Raw genomic sequence first — 9021 nt, 5'->3', positions numbered from 1 at the left:
TTGAAATATATGAGTTTGTATGTAATGTATGAATATAATATACAAGTTTCACTTTTTAAATGGAATTACTGAAATCAATCTACTTTTTCATGATATTCTAATTTTATGACCAGCACCTGTATACCTTTGCTAAAGCTAATTCAACTAAAGTTTCAGCCAATTTAACTATGTTAATTTAGTTATAGGTTCAGCTAAGAACTGATGGGAGAAGAGCATTAAGTTTACGTAATATCCAGGATAATTTAGAGATAGCCAGCCTTCCAATGCCAACTCAGTGGAGCCAGATTCAGATATCAGAATTGTTTAGGTCAGGCCAGTGCCGTAAATTTCATGTCTGCCTTAAGAGTCTCACTGGTACATCCCAATGGCGAAAATCCAAACAGCCATATTAATGTGGTCACTTTCGCTGGGCTAAGCCAGTAACTTGTCCAAGGTCGATTCCATTCGGCCAAAAGGTTCCAAGGTTCACAGCTGTCCCGCGACCCAGTATGCGCCTCTGTTTGCACAGCAACTGAGTCTGAGCATTTACCACTTGGCACATCCCTTCACACAGACCAGGCAGTCTTGTCGTGGCCCGGACAGCTTCCAGCATCTTCCGAATTTCACAATTCGCCAATCCCAAAAGGCAGAAATCCTGTTATCAAAAATCCAATTTGTATACATCTTCAACATCCTCGACCAACATTACAGATAAACACACAATCTTCCACTTATTCCAGGAATCTATGGTGTATCCAGCTGGATATGTCCCATCTGGGCAAGACGGCTCTCCTTTGCCTGGTCTTCTAGTTGAGAAAATTTGATGTACTGTGTTGAGAGACCAGCTGACCAGATCCATCCATCCATCCATCCATCCATCCATCCATCCATCCATCCATCCATCCATCCATCCATCCATCCATCCATCCATCCATCCATCCATCCATCCATCCATCTTCTTCTGCTTATTTGGGGTTGGGTCATTGGGGTAGCAGCCCAAGCAGGGAGACCCAGACTTCACTCTCCCTGGCCACTTGGGCCAGCTCCTCCGGGGGAATCCCAAGGTGTTCACAGGCCAGCCGAGAAACGCAGTCCCTTCAGCATGTCCTGGGTCTTCCTCTGGGCCTCCTCCCAGTGGGACGTGCCCGGAACACCTCACCTGGAACATCCTCACCAGATGCCCAAGCCACCTCAACTGGCTCCTCTCGATGTGGAGAACCAGTGGCTCTACTCTGAGTCCCTTCCGGATGACCAAACTTCTCACCCTATCTCTAAGGGAGAGCCCAGACACCCTGCAGAGAAAACTTATTTCAGCTGCTTGTATTCGCGATCTTGTTCTTTCGGTCACTACTTAAAACTCGTGACCATAGATGAGGGTAGGAACGTAGATTGACTGGTAAATCGAGAGCTTCCCTTTTTGACTCAGCTCTCTTTTCACCACGACAGATTGGTACAGCACCTGCTTCACTGCAGACGCTGCACCAATCCGCCTGTCAATCTCCCACTCAGTTTTTCCCTCATTCGTGAACAAGACCCCAAGATACTATTAAACTATTAAACACCTCCACTTGGGGCAGGACATCTTCCCTGACTCGGAGAAGGCACTCCACCCTTTTCTGGCTCAAGACCATGGCCTTGGACTTGGTGGCACTGATCCTCGAACCGCTCCAGCGAAATCTGTAGATCACGGCCCGATGAAGCCAATAGGACCACATCATCTGCAAAAAGCAGAGATGCAATCTTAAGGCCACCAAAACAGATCCCCGGAACACCTTGGCTGTGCCTAGAAATTCTGTCCATAAATGTTATGAACAGATTCAGTGACAAAGGGCAACCTTGGCGGAGTCCAACTCTCACAGCTCACCAGATCCATAATAATTTAGTTTGGAAAATATGCAAAGAGAGGCTCCAACAAAAGAAAGACAATCAAAAAGCAGGACAGGCTGAGGGGGATTGTGAACTTTGGCCGAGTGACTCGTCCCCGAAGGAGCAGGTGAGTGCACTGGTGAGCATAAAACAGGTTGGACTTGTGGCAGTTCCTGGCGGCTTACTGGCGGCTTACTGGCGGACTGTCTGACGAACGGGTGATCCTTCAAGGTGGTGTTTTGGCTCGTTGTGACGTGAAAAACAACCTTAAAAGACACACATGCAAGAATAGAATTAGCACTTGCAAAAATACTTTTTGGACTTGAGGGGCTGTAGATACTACCATAGTAGTGAGATGCTCCAGCGAGGGCCAAGACACTGAGTGAGCCTTAGGAAAGGCAGGAGCTAGTCAAGGAGGTACGCCGTCAACTGCAGGTAATCAGTCAGGAACCACTCAGGAGACAGGGAAGCAGGAACCGATCATCACAGGAACAAAGTAAACACAAAATTCACAAGCATGAAACTCAAATACAGAATAAATAATTAAAAAAAAACTCAAATCCTGACACATATATATATATATATATATATATATATATATATATATATAATATAAATTGAAACATTTCCATCCTTAAATGCTGGTGTAGATTCTCAGTCATCCAGGCCATGGTAAAAATTCAAAAAAGGTTAAAAAATAAAAACAAGTGGACTTCTATTCTGTAGTTCAACTACAGAAACTACAGAATAGAAGTCCAGTTGTTTTTGCTTTTTAACCTTTTTTGAATTCCATCCTTAAAGGAAACACCAAAGACCATGACATACACAGACTAATCTTTTGCTAGAACCTGCATCATTAGAACCTGCCCAAGCAATTAGTCAGTTTGTTCTTTTTCCCTGTTAGTTTTACTTCTCACAGTAAGCATTAGGGATGAAATGTTCTAATGTTTTGTAGGGTTAAGATGAAAAACAGACTGAGCATGTCAGAACAGGATCAACATCTTCCCTGCAGAAATTAAATGACCTAGCCTTTTCTACAGAGACTAATTCTGCCAGAATGGGTTATATACTCCTGATCAAAATCTTAAGACCAGTCAAAAAATTGCAAGAATTTGAATTTTGCACTATTGGATCTTAAGAAGGTTCTAAGTAGAGCTTCACAATGTTAAAGGAAAAAATCAGTGCAAAAGACAAAAACTTTTGAGCAGGGAATTAATGGCCAGAATATTACAGATCAGATATCTGATATCAGGGTAGCCTCTATAGCAGCATCCAAATACATCTTATTAGTGTCTTTTTCGTTGCTACTTTCCCATAAAGCTCAGACTGGTGAAGAATCTGGGCAACAGTTGTTGAAGCGCAGTCTCTCCCATCTCACCTGCTAAAGCTTGAAACTACTTTGAAATGGTCACAGGTGTCTTGGTGGCAATTATTGTATTGAACTTTGATTGCACTTTAATAATAAAGAAGATTATTTCTTTTGACCAGGATTGATTGTGACAGCAATAAAAACATAAATCACCCAAAGCGGTGAGTGCTTTTCATAAGCACTGTACTGTAATATTTTTTCCACCCCTCATACTGTAAGAAAAAGTAAAAAACAGTGCGTTGGCATGGCAACGTGACTGTACAAAGCTAAAATATCAATAGTAGTTGAAGGTCTGACATTGCTATACTCACGTTGCATCACGAAATGTGGGCCATTTTATAAGTTGATGGAAAACACATTTTAGACAGTTTTGCTGCCTAAATATATGTTGGGCCTTCTACCATCAAAATATTTATTAAAATCTGATCTAAGAACAGAGTGAAGTTCTGTTGCTAACTCTGTTTAGTTGAGATCAACCAAATTTGAGCTGTATTGTAGATTACAGAATTAGCCATGTTTACTGTTGCATCCTAACCTGGAAAAGTTATTGGAATAACAAAATCAACTGATGATTCCCTGGTTGGTTGCAAGACACAAGTCTATGTAAAACATTCTGTCAGAACATGTTCATCACTCTGCCAGTAATCCTGTCAGTCTGTCTCCATCTCATACCCAGCAGGAACTAGAGTCTTATTCATTCCCTGTTGTGTGACAGAATAATGACATGACAAATTCTGTGAGTGTGTGTGCACATGTGTGTGTGTGTGTGTGTGTGTGTGGCTCTGAAAGTGCAGAATCATTTAAAGCATGCCAAAGTTAACCTAAACCATGAGCAGGTTGTAGGCACATTGATTAATTAGTTGAAAAAGCAATGGCAGCATTGCCTGCTCTCTTATTAGTATTTTTTACATAGTGTTTTTATTCTTCGCTATATTGATGAGGAGGGCTGGAAAGCTGAAGTAAATGACACAATAACAAAGAAATAAAACATCACTGGATTGATCATTTTTCCTGTAGTCATTTATTTGGTACCAGCAGTCCAGCATCACTGATCACTTCTACCCCTCCCCCACTTTTTGTTTTCACCCCAGCTTTTGTTCATCTATTAATCTCATTCAGTCTTCTGTCTTTGCCTTCACCTGGCTTCTGATGTACTTCTCCAAGACTGACCCTGTTGACACTACTTATTCCTCTCCTCTGTTTTTATCATCCTTTTTGCTGCCTAGTAATAAATGAAGTAATAAATAGTTTTGTTTATACACATACACACACACACCCCTACGCACACACACACACACACACATACATACAGACAGCTTCTGCAACAATCGGTTTGCATAACCAAAGAATTTCTACAGAAACTGTCTCAGGGAAGCTCATCTGCATGCTCGTCGCCCTCATCGGGGTCTCCACTTGACTGCAGTTCGTCATAGTAACTGACTTGAGTGGGCAAATTCTCACATTCGATGGTGTATGGCGCGTTGGAGACGTTTTCTCTTCATGGGTGGATTCTGGTTTTCACTGTTCAGGGCAGATGGTAGATTGCCTTTATAGCGTTGTCTGGGTGAGCTGTTTGCTGATGTCAATGCTGTGAATCAAGTGGTCCATGGTGGCAGTGGGGTTATGGTATGGGCAGGCGTATGGTATGAACAGTGAACACAGGTGCATTTTATTGATGGCATTTTGAATTTACAGAGATACTGTGGCAAGTGTTCACTAACACAGACTGACACAAATTTGTGAACAATATCTGAGGAAAAAAAAGGCCGACTGTGTACAGAGAAAAGGTCTTAGATCTTTGAGTTCAGCTCGTGAAAAAACAAGTGTTGCATTTATACCTTTGTTCAGTATATAAGTATGTTTGTTTGTATATATAACTACTATATAATCAGATATATATTTAACAATTGCTTTATTGATTCTGCTCATTAATTGCACAGTAGAGAACCAACACACATTGTTCAATTTATTAACTTAGTTTTCTTCTTCTGGCTCATTAACTACAGATCGTTGGCAAAACGTTAATTACATTACTTTATAACCATTTTTTAAAAACAGTTGCCCATTTCTGCATGTGACTTTGCTCTGGTGAGTCTTTAAGACAGACCTGACATTCTCTCCCTGTATTCCATTAATACTTGACATTTATTCAGTTGAAATTTCATAGTCCCTAGGCCTATTGGATTGATCTTGTTGGCAGAAGTGCTAGTGATGTAGGGGTTAAAGAGGAGGATCTAAGTTTTTTATGTGGAAATTGAACACAATTTTATGAATTTGTGTATGTGTGTATATATATATATATATATATATATATATATATATATATATATATATATATATATATATATAGACCACCGACCGCTGGTGTCCATCTTTAACCCACAGAAAGGTGTTCCAACCATGGCTGCAGCACGGTTACAGCGATGGGCCTTGTTCCTTGGCTCTTACACCTACACTATTGAATTTAAAGGAACAAAACTGCATGGAAACGCAGATGGACTTTCACGTCTCCCACAAATGCAAACCACTGAAGAAACCACTGACCCAGCAACTGTGTTTTACATTGCACAAATGGAACCCCTGCCTGTGACTAGTGCTCAGGTAAAAAGAGAAACAAGTCGAGACACAATCTTGTCCAAAGTATATGATTTTACTGTGAATGGCTGGCCGTCCTCCAGTGACACTCAGTTATCTGCATACTCCAGCCGCAAAGATCTGTTTGCCAAGGATGTGTCATGTGGGGAACTCGTGTCATCATACCACCCATACTACGTAAAAAGGTACTAAATTCACTACACGATGGACATTTCGGTGTGGTCAAGATGAAAAGTCTTGCTAGGAGCTATGTTTGGTGGCCAGGCATAGATTGTGAAATAGAGAACATGGCTAAATCCTGCACTGGTTGCCAGCAGACACTGTGCCAACCCCAGCCAGCGCCGGAACACACATGGGAATGGCCATCCACCGCGTGGCAACTCATCCATATAGACTATTGTTGAGGACAGATAAAAACTCCCAAAATACTGAAACACCTGCTCTCCTTCCTCACACGGGATCAGGAAGATGCACGGAGGAAGAGAGTCAAAAAACAGCCAAGAGTTCCTCTTAAAATCAAAAACACATTTATTCACTTTCAGCGCTGAAAGGGAGACGTGAGAAAAAGACCCTTACCCAAGTTCAGAGCACTCAGCCTATGTCTCAATCTAACTTCCTGTCCGATGTACTTTTGTTACTCGATAAGCAAAACATCAGTCCCATCTGGTACTTTTCCATGTTAGTGTTTTTCCTTTCTCCTCGTGGAGAGCTGCTTCCTGGATTTCATGACATCATCTCATCATGTGTTCTCTATGATCTGCTATTATCCTTTACATTGTTTCTGGGCTCTGAACTCTGATAAAAAGAAACTTCATGGTCTTACATTTTATATAACTTTTATATAACATTTTATATAACTTCACACTATGCTGGACCATTTATGGACCAAATGTTCCTGATTGTGGTTGATGCTTACTCAGAGTGGCCAGAAATTTTTCCTCTGAAGCATGCAACAGGAAACAGCACAGTCAACATCCTTAGGTCACTCTTTGCACGCACAGGTCTGCCACAACAGCTTGTAAGTGAATATGGCCGTGAGTTTACCGGAGAGTTCCAGTGTTTTCTTAAGAACAACGGTGTACGACATATCACTTCAGTTCCTTACCACCCTACAACAAACGGACAAGCTGAACGGTTCATCCAGTCATTCAAGAAGTCAATGAAAGCCAGCCAGTCAGAGGGGAGACCCCTGCAACAGAAAATTGACAATTTCTTTTTGGCTTACAGGAACACCACACATGCAACATCCGGACAGACACCTGCAATGCTCTTTATGGGATGAAATCTGAGATCTCGTCTGGATTTGTTGAAACCAGACATTTGCAAAAATGTCCAGGACAAACAGTCTTACTTGGTAGAAACAACAAGGAACAAAACCAGGTCATTTGACATTGGACAAAAAGACTATAAAGGCCCAAGTCAGAAATGGCAGTCTGGCACCATTCTGTCACAGACAGGACCTCTAACATGCAACATAAATGTTGGAGACAAATCAGTCTGGTTTAGACATGTTGATCAGATTCTAGATACAGAAAATCACAAGGTTCTAGAGCAACCTGAGGACACATCTACATCTCGAGATTCAGAAGAGTTTACTTTTGCTATATCGTCTGAGGTTCAAGCAACAGGTGAAACCATCAGTGCTCAACCAGCTGAACTTTCCACACAGAACACCATGGACTCTGGTCAAACATGCAGACGTTATCCTGAGAGAAATCGCAGAGCACCTCAGAGACTAAATTTATAGATTACTTGTTCATAAGGTAGTAGTTCAAATGTTTGAGAGTAAATAACCTGCCTTTGAGTTGTAAATGTCTAAATAGGTACCATATTTCTGTTTGAGTAAATTTATGTGGTTACAACATTTAGCTGAATATATTTTGGTTCATCAAAGCTGGATGGGAGGAACTGTTATGTATTTAGTAAAAGCAATACATTATTCATCGGTACTATTTTGTGTTCTTTGAGGATGTATACCAGGTGTGGTTTAGTAGCGCATCGATTTCCCTATGTTCTTCTGCAAAATATGTAAAAAAGTAAGCCATGTTCAACTGAAAGTTTTGTTGAGTTTATACATTTAAGTTATGAGGAAGAACATAACAACGCCAATAAATGAAACTTATTAACCTAATTTTTTTTACTGTGCAATTAATTGATTTATTGTTTATCGCGACAAGCCTAGGGACACAATGTTGTGAGAATAAGTTTTGTTAAAGTAAAACTAGGTTAGACATGCTTATTGTTTTCTTCACCTGTTCAGATTACAAATGTCTGATTTGAGCCATAATAGGAATGACACGTGCTTTAGAAGGTGTCATGGCTAAAGTTATTTTATTTGGAAGAAAAGGGGTTGTAGTATATAGTCAGCCGCTCCAGGATTTCGCGGGCATTTTTTGTGATTGTTGCGGGCTAAAATGCCTGATTTCGCGGGGCATTTTCCTAAAAGTTGCATTTTTTTTTACTAAAATCAATAAAAAAATCATAACTTTTAATATATAAATCAAAAATACTAGTGTTGTAAGATAATTACCAACAAACATTGACATTATCAAAAGGTGCTTTATTTGAGAACTTTGATAGCTTATAAACTGACATTCATGACCATTTCTGGATTGTCCCTTGTCTGCAGCTCTCCTTACATGTTTTGCAGACACAAAGTGTTTGTCGATGCGTTTATGTTCCATGATTACACTGCAGGACGTGCAAAACTGCTTCCCCCCACTCTCCTGCAGCTGGGGCAGGAAACTGGTTTGGGGCCGCAGTGAAGTTAGTTTTAAGTTGGATATTGGATATTCGCTAATAGTTGCAATCGCAACGTCGCAAAATCCTGGAGGGTCTGTATAGTGCTGCACACTAATAAATGAATGAGTTGTGATCTGTGGTGATGGCAGGAACGTGCACAGATAGACACTAGGTGGTGCTAGAGCACCTGCCCTTTTCCATCTAAACTAAAAAAAGTGCCTTAATGATGATTTATTTATTTTAACAGTGTAGCTTTAGTGTGTGGCCCAAAGTAGCATTTCTGGATTTAAAAACTTTTATTACTAGTGCCGCTCACTTTTATACTTTTGCACGAGAAACTGGCAGTGAGATTTAGAAAAGTATATAATAAGTGCAATCAAAAATCTTACCCTGGGTGCAAAATTGCAGGACTGTTGTGAAGAAAGTGTCATCCAGCATCTTTAATCCTTTATTATCATGCAGAACATTGA

Source organism: Kryptolebias marmoratus, linkage group LG8, assembly GCF_001649575.2.
Source record: "Kryptolebias marmoratus isolate JLee-2015 linkage group LG8, ASM164957v2, whole genome shotgun sequence".
In the NCBI taxonomy this organism is placed as follows: Eukaryota; Metazoa; Chordata; class Actinopteri; order Cyprinodontiformes; family Rivulidae; genus Kryptolebias; species Kryptolebias marmoratus.
The sequence above is the reverse complement of the archived record's forward strand: the minus strand, read 5'-3'. Positions refer to the sequence as shown.